Raw genomic sequence first — 16,536 nt, 5'->3', positions numbered from 1 at the left:
GAGGTTCCCAGGCTAGGGGTCTAATCGGAGCTGTAGCCGCCGGCCTACGCCAGAGCCACAGCAACGCCAGATCCAAGCCGTGTCTGCCACCTACACCACAGCTCACGGCAACGCCGGATCCTTAGCCCACTGAGTGAGGCCAGGGATCGAACCCGCAACCTCATGGTTCCTAGTCAGATTCGTTAACCACTGAGCCGAGACAGGAACTCCTGGAGTGGCAGGTGTGAACTATTTCTTATTCCGTTTGTTAAAGCTGTTTTGAGAGCACTAATATGTATGCGCTTGGGCCAGAGGATAACTTTGCCTCTAATATCTATTTCACTGTAAATGACATTTTAGTAGCATAGAGCAGCTAGGATGAGATATGAGCAGTTTAGGCGTGCATTATTCAGGATTTTCAGCAGCAGCCACCATGTGGTTATTTGTGTGTTTTAAGCAAAGTTCATCATTGGTTTGGGGTGTCAGGTACTTTTTTATTTTTTTTATGCCATTTTTCAAGACTACACTCCATTTGCAGTTATTACAAAATACTGGCTCTATTCCCCGTGTTGTGCAACACATCCCTGAGCCTGTCTGACATCCCATAGTTTGTACCTTCCACTCCCCCACCCCTGTACTGCCCCTCCCTGCCACCAGTAGCCACTAGTCTGCTCTCTATATCTGTGAGTATATTTCCTTTTTGTTATATGTACTAATTTTTTGTATTTTTAAAATTCCACATAGAAGTGATATCATACAGTGTCTGTCTTTTTCTGACTTATTTCACTTAGCATAAAGACCTCCAAATCCATCCATATTGCTGCAAATGGTAAAATTTCATTCTTTCTTATGGCTGAGTAGTATTCGTGTGTGTGTGTGTGTGTGTGTGTGCGCGCGCGCGTGCGTGCGCATGCACACGTGCGCGTGTGTGCCTACCACGTCTGCTTTATCCATGCTTCTTTTGATGGACACTTAGCTACTTTTTTCACTTTAGCCCTGCAGATTTGTTTTTTTGTGTGTGTGTGAATACTTGACAAATTAATACTGATAAGAAAAAGCTATGGAAGAAGGTGTGCTAAATCCAGTTAACCTTAAGCTGTCATTCATTTCATTTAGCATCCTAGCTTTTCTCAGTCTGTTTGTGAAATATTATGATCCCTTGTATAACATGTCTGCCAGATTTCATTTAAAATTTCAATGTGTACACAGAACACAAGACCTTAGACAGGTGAGTTTATTTTGTTTATTGTGAATGAAAATTTCCCTCAGAAGGGAATGAGAGTGTGAGGGCAGACTGTCTTCTAGAATGAAGAAGGCAGATGAAAAGGAAGAAAGAGATGCTAGATTTGCTCGTCTTTTGCTTGTATAATTCCTTGTATCGTCCTCCTTGTGTTTGTAGGACCCTAATGGCCAAAAGAAAACCGAGACGGTATTGCTGTTGGCAGAGTTTTTTCTCCCTGATAACTTGAGGAAGATCCCTTGGTTGCAAAAATTGCTACCATTAGTGCTTTCAGGAAGGCTGCAGCGATTGAACATGAGGAAAACAAAAGCCTGGTCACCTCAGCTCCAGGAGAGAAGCTCTGGCTCCTATTGCTCCTTATGTTGGGTAATAATTGAAACAAACCAAACAAACCCCTCTTGAAATGAGAGGCTGGTTGGTTGGTTGGTTCTCACGTGAAAATAAGCTGGCTTTCCTTGAATCCCTGTAGAGGGAGTGTTGTGCAGCTCGCAAGACAGATTTTGAGTCTGCAAACTTGTGGCTTCCTAGAGCACAGCAGAACTTAGGAAATAAGAAGTCAGAAAATAAAATCAACAACCACTGGTTTTGTGTTGTGAGGGGTCCCTTACTGACATGCTGGGTGTGCACAGTGGTAGAGAAGCTATAACCACACGAGATGTCAGAGGCCCGTGATGTCCCTTGACACTTTCTTATGCTGGCAGGCCCAGACAGGGTGACACTGGCGCTTGGAATTCTTGGGTGGCAGCATTTACTACCCCCTTCACCTCCAGGAGTATATTATACTTTAAAATCAATCTTAATATCTGTAGGCGGGAGTTTATATATAGGAATAAAATTTGAACCCCCATTTTCACACTCAATAAAAACGTCCTGTAATAGGTGTTTATTTAGAGTCAACTGACATTTATTGAACAGTTACTGTGTGCCAGATGCTCTGCCAGGTGCTTTCATTTTTGTTATGACAACATTTCCTTTAGCTGTGAAATGCAGTTGGTTCTAGCCAGGCAAGTACTCTCTTTGGCATCAGTAGGTATCAGGCTAAAAATTGCACCTTCAGTTCTTTGCTCACTTTTTAAATACAACCCCACGCCACCCCCACAAACACAAAATTCGTTCTTCTTTGCCCAGTCATATTCTCTTCATCATCATTCAGGGACCACCTCATGACCCGCGACCTGCCTCTTTGATCAGTGAAGACTTATTTCCTTTCCAGTCAGGCCAACAGTAATTTCTTAATCATCTTGATAGGACCAAAGACTGGTTTGACTTTCTGGTGGATGGTGCTGTGGTAGGGTGGGCAGTAACAGAGGATGAAGAGTGAGGAGTCAGAAGTGTGAAATGATGTGGAGTTGAAAGTGTTGCTGAAACAGCTGTGCAGAAAAATCTAGACCAGATTTGGATTAAAAATTGTCCCAAATGCAGAGCAAAACCTCAGAGTGGCAGGGCAGCCCAAGGAGAGCATCAGAGGAGGAATCTCTCTGTGCAAAGGAGAAAGAAAGTTTCTAGAAGAGGAAGGCAGTCAACAGACATCAAAGGAATTATGTAAGTTGAGGCCACTGGTTTCGGTAGTTGAAAGGTCGTGGGTGACCTTTTCAGAGACCAGAAACCAGTTCAGAGAGGGTTGAGAAGTAGATGAAACGTTGGGAAATGAAAGTGGTAATGATTTTTTTGGAGATATTTGATGATGGAGAAATGTGGGAAATTCACAAGGAAATAGGATCGAGGGAAGGCAGAGGTCTGTTGTTTTTAGGGTAGAAGTGACTTAGATATGCTTACTAACTAAAGTGTACTTACCTCACCTCGGACAAGGGGGCAGTGGTGAAACAGATCTTTCATCCTACCTTTACTTGTCCAATGTAGACATAAGTGTCTGTAAATCATCAAATATGTATCGAGTACCTCCCCTACTTGCCAAGCATCTCAGTTCGTACGCACAGTATTGTTTGTGTCATCTAATTAAGTGATCCAGGAAGAACTCTGATGTTTGTTCTTTTTACCCTTAAGATACAGGATTAAGCTTGTCATAGAAGAATTGGGGTATGTTCAGACCAAAAGAAAAAAAAAAAACCAGTGGAATTCAGCCAAAATAACAGATAGGATTGTTTTTTTAAATGGCTGTGGGGACAAGTCAGTGCTACTGAATTAGTGCAAATGTGACTGACATCTTTCTATAGGTCAGGCTCAATGAAAATGAAAGAGAAGGTGGGGAAAGCTATAAAAAATAATAAGGATTCCAATCTAGCAGCCAAGGGTGGACTGTTACTCTCAGATTTCCCTTTAGACGAAGATCCTCAGTGTCAGTCCTTCTTCAAGTTGGAAAATGTAGCATATGGGCAGCAGGTTGCCTGGGTCACATCTGGCAACCTCAGTTTTTGGTGGAGTTTATATTCTAACATGTAATTTAAAAAATAAACCTTGGGCCCAAAGTCAATTCCCCCCTTTTAAACACCTTCCCAGTTCTCTCCTAGAACATATTTTGTTCTTTATTAGAAGCTGATGGTTATTGGTACAAAATATCTCTGTTGTAAGCCTTGCACTTAATGTCCAAGGTGGTGTTGGTTCTAATCGAAAAGAAATGGTTGCTGCTGTGAGGTCCTCAAAATGCTTTTTCTACTAAAGGGAAAATGAGGCAAATTTTATGACATGTTGGAAAACTTAAATCTTTGAAGTTACTGTAGAAGCACTAATTATCTAAATCAGCATTTCTCACACTGTGTTTATTTTGCCATGTGTTCCAGGAAAAAACAAACTTTTCTTAGTTGGAATGCCTAGGAATTGATGGTTAAAACAAATACCGTATTCCAAGGGTTAAATTCCCTCTTCCTCCTAAATTATACACACACACACACACACACACACACACACACACACGCACACGTATATATATATATATGTATGTATATACATACATATATGCGTGTGTGTGTATATATAATTTTTTTCTGCTCTTTATTTATGCTGTATTTCCGATTACTGCGTCAACATGATTTGTTCATAAGAAGTTATGGATACTCCGTCAACAGGAATCAAAATGGTTTAATAACATCTTCCTGCCCAGAGAATACATTGCATAAAAGTCAGCAGTAACTTAGATGAAAAGATCCCCACCCCCACTCCAGGGAAAATGTTTATTAAATGTAATTCTAAAATGATAATGAAGAGTTTGCCTTTAATTTCTCATTTATGATTTCTAGTTTAAACTTTTACCATTTTATACTGGAGAAAATAGATTTCTATAATATCCTAAATAGAGAAGCAGATCAAATGGTTTGAGCTATTGAGAGTATCTTTTTGTCGTGTTCAAGCGAAAATAGACAACCGCTCCAAACTGGAAATAATAGCCTAAATGGGCTGATTAAATCTGTGATTTTCAACTCTTTTGCTTGGTAATTGGAAGGACTGCAAACGAAGGCAAGTTTATGTGGTTGGTTTCAATTAAGGCTATTGTTTTGAGGGAATCCAACAGCTTGGTAATCAAGTTGTGAACTCTGTGCATCTCTTAATTAATTTAGTCTGATAGCTCTTCAAAAGCCGAGTTCCATGTTGCCAATTAGCTACACCTCATAGGCATCCCAGCTCCCCTTCCAGGGTCTGCTCTCTGGTTTATTATTATTACAATTATTTATTGGATTCTGTAAAGAAATTGAATTTGCAAATGGATCCTTCTGGAGTTTGATTAGTAGCAGTAGTAACAACCTCAGAGTCCTTTTGCTCAGTGAAATTATCTTTCTTAATAATGAGGTTTACACATTGAAATTAAATAATTGAAGTTATTAATACATATTTGAATTTTACTAAATAATGATTTAAATAATTAAAATACATATCGAAAGTGTATTTTCGCCAAAAGTCTTTACTGCATTATCTTTGCATGTATGTGTTTGCATGTATGATTAATATTGTAACAGATTCCGAAGAAATGACAACTTGTTTGTTGAGCTTAAAGTGGAAAAATTCCAGCAAGGGGGCCAAAAGTGAGTGATGAGAGAGTATTTCCAAACAAACCTCTCTTAAAATGGCTTGTCAGTAAAAGCCTTTGCTTCCACTTCGGCCCCGCTGCATTGAGCTGCGAGGAACATTGACTTGAGGGTGCCAAGTACCTTGTCTTTTTCAAAGCTGAGGAAGTCTGCTTTTGTCGGACTTGTCTTTGCCAAGCAGTTACTCATTTCTTCAGATTCAGATTCGATCGGATTTCTCTTGTGTCTCTTCATCACCAGAGCTCCCTCTTATCTCCAAAAGGTAGGCTTCCATTTGACCCTTTAACCTTCGTTCCTGGAACACTATTAGTGTTCCTAAATGTCCGTGTTGACATCCAAAGGTCTGTAGCCTCTTTTCTTAGCAGGAGTTTGATTTTTCCAATATTCACATTGAAAAACTGTAGTCTTATGTGTGTAGAGCAGTTGACAAAAACAAACAAACAAACAAAAAACCCCCAAAACGGGAAGGGGGCCAGTTTATCTGCCTCTAGTCCACAAGCTGCACAAATTCATATGAAAAAAGCAACTCTGCAAAAATAAATGGAGAAAAATTAGACCTACCAGTTATGGGTGACGTTTGAGAATGACTTTCTACAGCATATCAACTCTGGCATCCCTCCAGAGCCGTCTTTTACCAGAAAGTCTTTATACCTACAACCTGGGAAAATCAATGAAATATATGAGTGTATCTTTTTGTTTGAAAAGCGTATTTCTAGATTATATATTTATTAGGAGTTTATAATAGGTTATTCTACATGTTAAATGCCTCCCCCCCCCCCAACACATATGTACACAAACCCACACAGGAACTGTTTTAACTTATATTTAAACCTGAGTTCTGTAGTAGATTGTAGCTGTATTATGTAGTAGCTGTGGATCTTTTTCAAGTGTACGTTCCCATGTAATAGCTGACCTAAAATAAATCAGTCAGACCTTTTTCTTTAAATATAATGTTAAGTGATAACCTATGTTTAGTGCCAGAGAAGGCCAAACTCTAGAACAGTGTACTAGGGAGAAAAAAGGAAAATTAAAGGGATGTTAAGCCCATGTGAAGAAGTGATAGGAAGAGGTGATGTAATTTTGGACTCATTTCAAATAGAAACAGCTACTAACTTTGTGCCAGGCACTGTGATAAGCACTTTACACATATTATCTCATCTAATCCTCATGGCAACTCTGGCATCCCTCCAGAGCCGTCTTTTACCAGAAAGTCTTTATACCTGAGGTCGGTGTTGTTATTTATCTCCTTTTTACAGATGGTGAACCTGAGGCTCAGAGAGATTCAGTAGCATGCCTAAAGACATTCTGCTAGTAACCAACCATGTCAGAACTTGAACTTAACTCTCTACCTCAACTGTCTGTGTTTGTAACCCCTGTGGTTATATTATGGAAATACAAAAAAAGGTTTCATTGGGAACCTGTGTTTGCTGCCTGTCTGTTTCACTGTGTATTAGTGATCTAGGACTGAGCAATGGATAAAGATAGTGCTGCTTGAATGAAGTGAACATCTGGAATGACCAGATGCTGCAGACTTCACAATACACTTCTAAGTTATGGCCCTATAAACTGTTAGCAGTGGAAGAGAGAGAGCATCAGTCAGTTAACTGTACACTTGTGCAGAGTAAGTCTGCTCTGCAGACTTACAGTGTCAGTAACAGCAACCAGACTTTTCAAAGATATATTATGTACTATATACTGTTTTTTAATAGTGGTAGTTCTTGATATTTTTATAGGAATCTTTTGTTTAGGAGATTTTAACGGAAATTGTGTTGAATGCATGTAGTTATCACAGGCCATTTTAAATCCCAGGTTGATTTTCCCCTGCTATTTGCTTTCCCAGGACTTTTCTGTTTCATTCTCCTTTCCATCCCACTTTCAGTTTTGTTTTTTGTTTTTTGTGGGTTTTTTTTGGCATTGGTCATTCATTTGGTATATCTTCATTGAGCGCATCCCATGAGTCAACCATATTTCTAGATGCTGAGGCTATAACTCTGAGCAAATATTCAAATAAGTTTTAGTATCAAGTGAAGAATCTGGATTTTTTTTTAAGTAACTTGAGCATCACAAAGCATCATTATCCATATTGCCCTGGAAGTCCTCCTTGAGCCTAGTCCTGTGGTTTTAAAATTGTACTGACTTATTCATAACAGCCAAAAATAGGCAACAGTCCAAATGTACATCAGCTGATGAATCGGTAAACAAATGTGGTACATCCACACAATGCAAATATTATTCAGGAATAAAAAGGAATAGACTACCAACACACTCAACAGCACGGAGGAACTTTGGACTAGTTTATTCTTCATGAAAGGAGCCAGACATAAAAGGCCACATGCTGTATGATTTCATTTATGTAGGATGTCCAGAATAGGCAAATCCATAGAGATAGCATGTAGATTAGTGGTTGCTTAAAGATGGAAGGGTGGGGGCATAGCTAAAGGGTACAGGATTTCTTTGGTCGGGGGGAACAAAATATTCTAAAATAAAATGTGATGATGGTTATCTGTGAATAATAAACTAACACCACTGAATTGTACATTTTTATTTTTTTATGATTTTGCTCTTTTTGTCTTTTTAGGACCAGAGCCGCAGCATATGGAGGTTCCCAGGCTAGGGGTCTAATCAGAGCTGTTGCCACCAGCCTGCGCCACAGCCACAGCAACCCGGTATCAAAGCCGCGTCTGCGACCTACACCACAGCTCACTGCATCGCCGGATCCTTAACCCACTGAGCGAGGCCAGGGATCAAACCCATGTCCTCATGGATGCTGGTCAGGTTCGCTAACTGCTGCGCCATGATGGGAACTCCCGAACGGTACATTTTAAAAGGCTAAGTGTGATGCTATGTGAATTGTATCTCCGTAAAGCTTTCATTAAAAATCATGGTGACTTATATATGATGAAAGTTAAATTATTCCACATTTTAAGAATCATGAAAGTAAGGTAACAGCTAAATGGAGGGGATCATTGATCTATTTTTCTTTTTTGTTTAATTTTAATTTTTTATTGAAGTATAGTTGATTTACAATGTTGTGTTTCAGGTATACAGCAAAGTGAATCAGTTATCCATATGCATATATCCATTCTTTTTCAGATTCTTTTCCTGTATAGGTTATTACTGAACACTGAGTAAAGTTCCCTGTGCTATACGGTAGGTCCCTGTTGATTATCTGTTTTATATATAGTAGTGTGTATATGTTAATCGCAAACTCCTGATTTATCCCTCCCCGCTTCCCCTTTGATAACCGTACATTTGTTTTTGAAGTCTGTGAATCTTTTTCTGCTTGGCAAATAAGTTCATTTTTATCATTTTTTAAAGACTCTACATATGAGTGATATCGTATTTGTTTGCCTGACTTCACTTGGTATGATAATCTCCTGGTCCATCCATGTTGCTGCAAATGGCATTATTTCATTCTTTTTTATGGTTGAGTAATATTTCATTGTATAAATATACTATATCTTCTTCTTTTTTTTTTTTTTTTTGTCTTTTTAGGGCTGCACTCATGGCATATGGAGGTTCCCAGGGGCGAACCTGTGTCCTCATGGATGCTAGTCAGATTAGTTTCTGCCAAGCCACGACGGAACTCCGTCATACCGTCTTTATTTGATCTCTTTTTAAAGAGAAGCAATGGATTGGGACATTTTGGGATTCCCACTTATTCTGTAACCTTTACGGGGAAAGCTGATACCTTACACAAAGACGCACCCGGACCATTTCTGTTCTTTGGGCTGCCTCCCCTATTGGTCCCACAGTATACCGGGCACTTTGCCATGCTACCCTGCCTGTGCACCAGATCTTTATTTTCCCACCAGCACAGTGTCTTCCATACAGCAGATGCTCACCACTTCTGTTGATTTAGCAAGTGTTTCTTAAGAACTTAACTATATATGAGGCATTGAGCCAGACACTGAAGATAAATAACACATGCCCTCGAGGAGCTCACAGTCAAGCAGACAGATAAGCAGGGGTTCCACTACAGTGTGGCAAGTGTTGAGACAGAGCTGGACAGACGTGTTTGATGAAGATGCTGAAACCCTGAGTATAGTTCTGTGTCTGGAGCTCATTCATCCACCTCTCTGATGGGCACATCCCATCTGGGGCATTCTCCCCCAGATTTGAACGCATCCAATAAGAAGGCACCCAGGGAGTTCATGTCGTGGCACAGAGGAAACGAATCTGACTAGGAACCATGAGGTTGCGGGTTTGATCCCTGGCCTCGCTCAGTGGGTTAAGGGTCTCGTGCTGCCGTGAGCTGTGGTGTAGGTCGCAGACGCGGCTCAGATCTGGTGTTGCTGCAGCTGTGGCATAGGCTGGCAGCGGTGGCTCTGATTAGATCCGTAGCCTGGGAACCTCCATATGCTGCGAGTGCGGCCCTCAAAAGCAAAAAAAAAAAAAAAAAAAAAAAAGCACTCAGTTTTTACCAAGACACTGAAGGGAAACTGCATATTTCTAATCTATAAAAAGCCATGTTTTTCGACATTAAATCTATGAACACAATGCAATTACCTATTTCATTTGTAAATAAAATTTAAGTAGAGCTGTCATTAATATTGACTGGTACCTCCAGAAATCATATTATATCTTAATAGAACTTTGACAAAATCTTTACAATTTTATAGAAGGTACTGTGATGCATTCTGTGCCAAAATACCTAGGAACAAGCCTAGAAATTGTAGGTTGTCTTTGTGCACTTTTGTGCCCTTGGGAGGCAGTATAGAGTAGCGGGTGACAGCAAGCATTCTAAAGCGTACCTGAATTTGAGCCCAGCTCTTCCACTCATCCCCTGTGTGACCTTGCACCAAGTTAGTCTTTCCGTATCCTCATCTGTAAAATGGGGAAATGCTAGTATATACTTCGTAGGATCGTTATGAGCAATAAATGAATTAATGTACACGAAAATGCTGAGATTAGTGCCAGACACGTAGCAAACACAGTGCATAATTCCTGTTATATTTTCAATTCAACTGAAATTTCATGCTTTATTACTCTATTTTCATAAATCATACGCACCTTTAAATGACTTCCAAACCATTGGAGACTGATGTGAAGCTTTCTCTCACACGGAGTGTATCGTCCTTTGAGTCTTTTCACACCAAGAGCCAAGTAGGGACTTCCTTTGTGGCTCGCAGCATAACTCCTCGGCGTTGCTTCTGCAGTGGCTGTGGCTCGACCCCTGGCTCAGAAATTTCCATATGCCGCAGGTGCAGCCACATGTTAAAAAAAAAAAAAAAGCCAAGTAGGTTCTCTATTATCTCTACTTAGAAATGAGAGGTCAGCTTGGACATTCCTTTCTGCTCCTTTTACAAGGCCACGGAGTTTTCCAATAAATTACATGACTATCTCCTGTCGGTTAGCTTGATAAAATTTCCATAGCTCACACGCTATTTCATGCTAAGGGATCAGTGCTTTTAGAATGTTTGATGCATAGTTTAACATTTACAAGAAATAAAGCATAGAACAGTTGGATTTGCATTTCTTGATTGCATCGATGCCATCTTGTTTGCCAGCCCTGTGGTTTATGTGGCCAGTCTGCTGTCTAGGGGCGGGAATTCAGTGGTGACTTTCAGCCTTCTCTTGCTGATAAAGGTTTTTGGCAGTTAGGAATTCCACTTGGCGGAAAAAAAAAAAAAGACAAAGTCCTTTAGAATAATAATAAATGAACATTGAGGTTGCTGTTTTTGCCTTCGTTCATGTTACTGTTAGCCTTTGATCTTTCTATCTTGTCACATTTATTATTTCTAGTACAGTGATGATACAGTCATTTGGAGGATTAAGCACATGAAAAAATGCTGAATGTGACCGGAAGGAGTGAGGGAGCCAGTTTGGTACAGAAAACAGGAGCCCGGTGGGACTAGATGCTAAACTAAGTGCAGCTCGGCCAGGGTCCAGGGGAGAGCCACTTTGTTCTTTTGACCTTTATGGACCAAGTTGTCACAGCGTCCTCATCATTATACTTGATTATGATTTTACCTTTGCCACTAAATGAAAACAGCTTAATGTCCCAGCTAAGAAGCTTCCTCGGTAGCAATAAGTAAATGGGTTAAGTATAGCTTTGACATGTAGGGTCATTATCAATTTTAATCCAGAAGGTCCCTTAAATAAAATACATAAGCGGTTAAGTCGGGTTTAGAAATTCGCCAACAAATAGTCTTTATTACCTTCTGTAATTATCTCTAGAAATCATCATGTGTTTAGTGACTAACTCTCCAGAGCCTGTACTAAGATAAATAAACAGAGGCAGCAATAACCAGTTCCCTTGTATTTCCTAATCATTGGCATGCCTTTTAGTCATATTTTAGATTTAAGGAGGGCTCTGTCTCTCCCTAGGAATCCAAACTATGCTTTCTCTTAGTTGGCTTCCTGGAAAATCTGAGCCTCCCTCTTGCTCAACAACTTAAGTCCAAACAAGCTCTCGTACATCTCTTTACATTGTGCACAAATGTCAAGGGATCTGAGCACGTGGTGTGTGTTAGCAAGCACCTCGCACAGTATCAGTGTGTTAGTCCAGCAGCATACATCACCGTGGCCGTATCTTGCTGAACTATTTATTGGAATAATTCCTTATTGGTTGGTAAATAGACACTGCCCAGAGCGCCCTTTCCACTGCTCATGCCTGGTCACTGCCATGATTCATGGGGGGGTTGGGGGGGAGGCAGTTCCTCGCAGAATGCCTCAGTCCTAATTAGTGTGTGCTGTTTAATATTTTGGATCTCATTCCTGGCTCATAGCCCTTTGGGAGATCTACCCCCAGCCCACCAGCCGTGCCATTGGAGCTCTGGGACCTTCACAGCCTCCCCCCCCCCCCGCCGCCCCCCGAAGCATCTTAAATGCTAACTCGCTTTCTGAGAAGAGGACTCACGCCCCAGAGAGAGATGGGTCGCTACTTCCAGACCTCAGCTTCTGACAGATACTTTAGATCTCCTGAAGGCCAGATCCTAAAGCATCAGAGCTGTCCTCACAGAGAGGCCCCCAAGGCCCTCCCTGAGAGCATTCCAGAGCCCTTGTCGTTTGTATTTTAAGACACAAGTCTAGCATGGAACACCTTACGCAGAGTCGTTGTCTGCTGAGTTTTCTTTGATTGAATCTGGTTTTGTAAAACACAGAAAATGTAATCAGTGTGCTTGTGGAGGAGGTGACAGAGGCAGGCGTACTTGAAGTCAGAGCTATTTTGCCAGTGAGGAGGAAGACAGACAAAAGATAAAAGTAGACATGACGGAGTTCTCGTCGTGGCGCAGAGGTTAACAAACCCCACTAGTATCCGTGAGGATGCAGGTTCGATCCCTGGCCTTGCTCAGTGGGTTAAGGATCTGGTGTTGCCTTGAGCTGTGGTGTAGGTTGCAGACGCTGCTCAGATCCCGTGTTGCTGTGGCTGTGGTGTAGGCCGGCGGCTACAGCTCCGATTGGACCCCTAGCCTGGGAACCTCCATATGCTGCAGGTTCAGCCCTAAAAAGACAAAAAAAAAAAAAAAAAAAAAAGAAAAGTAGACATGACGGTTCCAAACACACGGGCATTTGGGACGTTTAAAAAGTGCTCAACATTTCCTTCAAGGCATGGCTCAAGTTTGTTTGTAATGATGACCAAAATTATCAGAAAAAGCATCACTTTTTTTCCCGCTATCATGTGTCTCAGGAAGCACTAACTGTTTAAAAAGCATTTCCGAAAGAGTTGTGTCCAGATCAATGATAAGAGACACATATTCATGTTGGCGAGTTTTGTTTTCTGACATTTCAATTTTATGGACTACCTCCCTGCCTGATAGTATTCCAATAAATGAAGTGTTGTTGTACTAAGACCTTAATGTGAACTTCAGGGCTTTTGTGGTATCTGATGAGCCAGCAATATTAAGAAAAATTAGTTGCTACAGAAATTATAGCATTGAAAAGATTACTTTGGGACCAAAACCATCATTATAAAGAGGTAACTGCTTTCAGCAAGCGTTTCCAAGTCCAATATGAATGTGGAATTCACATTCCATATTCTTCACATCTTTATATATAAAGAATATTAATCTTTTTGTTTTTCAGTGAAATAGGATTGAAAAAAAAATGAAATGTGATCGAAGAATTATTTCCTTACTAATAATAGCATAGGAGAGCCTGGTGAAAAAGAGTCTAAAGTAACTTGGTGTCCTGACTGAATTTTTGCATATGCACCTTTTTTTCCCCCATAAATAATGCATTGGTATCTGGAGGGAAAATTATTTTCTCTCATCAGTATCTGACATGCTCCAAAATATGTGTTCCTTGTTTAGAAGTAGAAATGTGGACATGAAGAATAAAGCTGAACACTTTAAAAATTTTTTTGAGTTTCAGTTTGCCAGTGAAAGTTTTTGAAATAACAGTAACACTTCGCTTATCATGGGAGAATTCTCAAGTGCTGTGTGGATGCAAATGGTCACACCACCCTGTGTTAGAGGCAGTGTTCTCCTGAAAAGAATACCATGCAGATGGAAACGTCGCTTGTGTCCTTGAGAAACCACATGCATTTTCCTCAGAAGCATTGCTTTCAAAGTGAAGTTCAGCTTTGTATCATTCAGAGTGTAATGAGCAAAAATTTTCTAATTTAAGAGTTAACTACTATCATAACAAACTAGACACATAGTAGCTTATAAGATATGCCCTAAATAGTGTATATATGTGCAAATATATATACTCAAAGTAATTTACTCAAGGGAGGCTTTTTGGTAGGCTCTATGTTAGATTTTGATATTTATGCTGACATGTATTTGTGAAAACCTACTATATGCCCAGCACTAAAAAATCTGTTTTCGTTCCCTTATTTCTGCATGACTCCTTTCCCTCTGTTTTTATTTTTATTATCTATTTAGCTTTTTAGGGCCACACCCACGGCATATGGAGGTTCCCAGGCTAGGGGTCTAATCGGAGCTACAGCCGCCAGCCTACGCCAGAGCCACAGCCACGCAGGATCTGAGCCATGTCTGCGACCTACACCACAGCACAAGGCAATGCTGGACCCCCAGCACACAGAGCAAGGTCAGGGATTTAACCTGCAACCTTATGGTTCCTAGTCGAATTCGTTTCTGCTGCCGCAACGGGAACTCCTCCCTTCCCTTTTCCTTGTTAATCCTGTTTTTAGCATTTCAGCTTACATCTGCTTTTAGAAAATGGCATTTCTGTTGCATCAAATAGTTGTTAGCTCTTCTTAGCTCTGCTCAGCATAACGTGTATTTGGCTAGCAAACAGAATCGGACATTTTTTTGGTACTTCTATCTTTAGCAGCTATAGCACCATTCCACTTGTTACTAATGGTTTTTCTGTTGGTATGCATAACCTGGTTAAAAAAAAATGCAGTATGGTATGGGTGTTTTTCTTGGGTGTTAAGTCTTATTTCTTGTTCCCGCTCGATGTGAAAATTGAGTATTCCTTCAGTCTTTGTTATCTTATCAACCTTTGCAGTTGTAAAGAGCAGATTGTATTGATGTTAGCTAGCATTACAAGATATATTTAATTTTCAATTTATGTTGTAGGATCATATTTTTCCTTTTGCTGGGGGTTGTTGATACATTTTGTCAAATACAGTGAACTATTAAGTAGAACTCAACTATCTAAACCCACAGTCAATAAGAATTTTATCTGCATTTGGTCATTAGGAGATATAAAACATGAATTTACCAGAGATTAAGTATAAGAAAAAAAAACCCGTATTATAGCCTAAGATCAATTCATATTGAAGTTTCTATTAACCTTAATAAGAATAGATATCCAGGACTGCTGGCCTTAAGCCATTATAATATCTCTAGTAATGAGAGAAAGATTTAATTAGGTTTACTGTATGTTGTTTATTAAGACTAAAAGAAAAAGAGAACGTGTATTGAAAAAATTTCTATCAAAGCAGTTTCTAGTAACCACAAAAAAAAGATGACCTAGTGTTTTTATTAAATTGAATCTCTTTTATATATGATCTATAGATTTTGGACAATAGCATGCTTTATCTTTTTATAAAACAGATGAAGAAAAGCTATTTTTTCTCATGCATCCATTTTTAAGTTCATAATCTAATGCCACATTATTCTCCTCTTATCTCTTAAAAAATTTCCGTCAACCTCATTTTTAGGAAGAGTGATGGCTGGACCTTTGTTTAATTTACTATCTATACAGATGTTTGATTATGAATGAGAAATCCACTCATTTTCTAAATCTTATCCATTAATAGAAATGGATAAGATGATTAGATTAGGAAGATGTGGTATATATACACAATGGAATACTACTCAGCCATAAGAAAGAACAAAAATAATGCCATTTGCAGCAACATGGATGGAACTAGAGGCTCCCATACTGAGTGAAGTAAGTCAGAAAGACAAATACCATATGATATCACTTATATCTGGAATCTAATATATGGCACAAATGAACCTTTCCACAGAAAAGAAACTCATGGACTTGGAGAATAGACTTGTGGTTGCCGAGGGGGAGGGGCAGGGAGTGGGATGGATTGGGAGCTTGGGCTTAATAGATGGAGACTATTGCCTTTGGAATGAGATCCTGCTGTGTAGCAGTGGGAACTATGGCCACTTATGATGGAGCCTGATAATGTGAGAAAAAAGAATGTATACATGTATGTGTAACTGGGTCACCATGCTGTACAGCAGAAAAAAAAATAATGGGGAAATAAAAATAAAAAATAAATTTAGCTGTAATAATATGAATGTGTTATAAATACTACCAAGGTGATAAAATCAGTTATTGTAAAGGCATGGCCTTAGTTATTAGGTGACATTTTTGGGATACGTATTCTTAAATTACGCTTGTAAACTAGCCACATGCGGGCAAGCCACTGTGCTTGCAATTCTGTTAGGTGCCACTAGGTGGTATCCCATTGCAAACTGTAACCATCTGGATTTCCCACATGTGGATAACAGAATGGGTTTATGGTATACAAATGAATCAGTTTTTTTCCTATAAAAATTAAGTATTTGTTAAAATTGTCAAAATAAATATTCAGTTACCAATTATAGACTGGTTGAACAATTTTAAATACTATTTAAAGAAATTACATAATTATGAATACTTTTTCTTCCATCAAACTTTGTTATTAATAACCTCATGCTTTCTTTGGTTTTTCCTTTAAGGAGCTGTTTTCCTTTTACTCAAAATACTTTGTGTATTAAGAAGCCTTGGGCTACAGGCCTTTATACAGCTTCCTGTAGGCTTTCTGCTTGTAGCTTTCTCTTCTACTGCCTGAGTTAATTGTTTTGCTGATAGTTCTAATTGCCCTAAATGACTAAAGTCTGATTTCTTTAGGTTTCAGGTGAAGCATTATTTCTTGGCACTTTTTATATAAGAAAGAATTGTATTATGTCTCACTAGGTTTAG

At 39.5% G+C, this 16,536-nt stretch overlaps 1 protein-coding gene across 33 annotated transcripts in view; it reads left to right on the top strand.

Annotated features, from left to right (window-relative positions):
- The window catches only part of MBNL3 (muscleblind like splicing regulator 3), a 124,800-nt gene that overhangs the window by 12,263 nt on the left and 96,001 nt on the right, over positions 1 to 16,536 (top strand). For 6 of the 33 annotated variants that reach the window (XR_014834557.1, XR_014834554.1, XM_085006171.1 and 3 more), the window contains exon 2: positions 8,290 to 8,346. The exons of the other annotated variants lie outside the window; for them this stretch is intronic. The gene's annotated coding sequence lies outside the window, so the exon portion shown is untranslated. The remainder of the gene's footprint in view (positions 1 to 8,289; positions 8,347 to 16,536) is intronic. 33 annotated transcript variants of the gene reach the window in all.

This window comes from Sus scrofa, chromosome X (assembly GCF_054392235.1).
Source record: "Sus scrofa isolate SSC_HxYL_T2T_F1_AM1 chromosome X, Sscrofa_HxYL_maternal_Yorkshire_Landrace_v2.0, whole genome shotgun sequence".
NCBI lineage: Eukaryota > Metazoa > Chordata > Mammalia > Artiodactyla > Suidae > Sus > Sus scrofa.
Note: the sequence above shows the minus strand (reverse complement) of the source record. Positions and strands in the feature narration are given on the sequence as shown.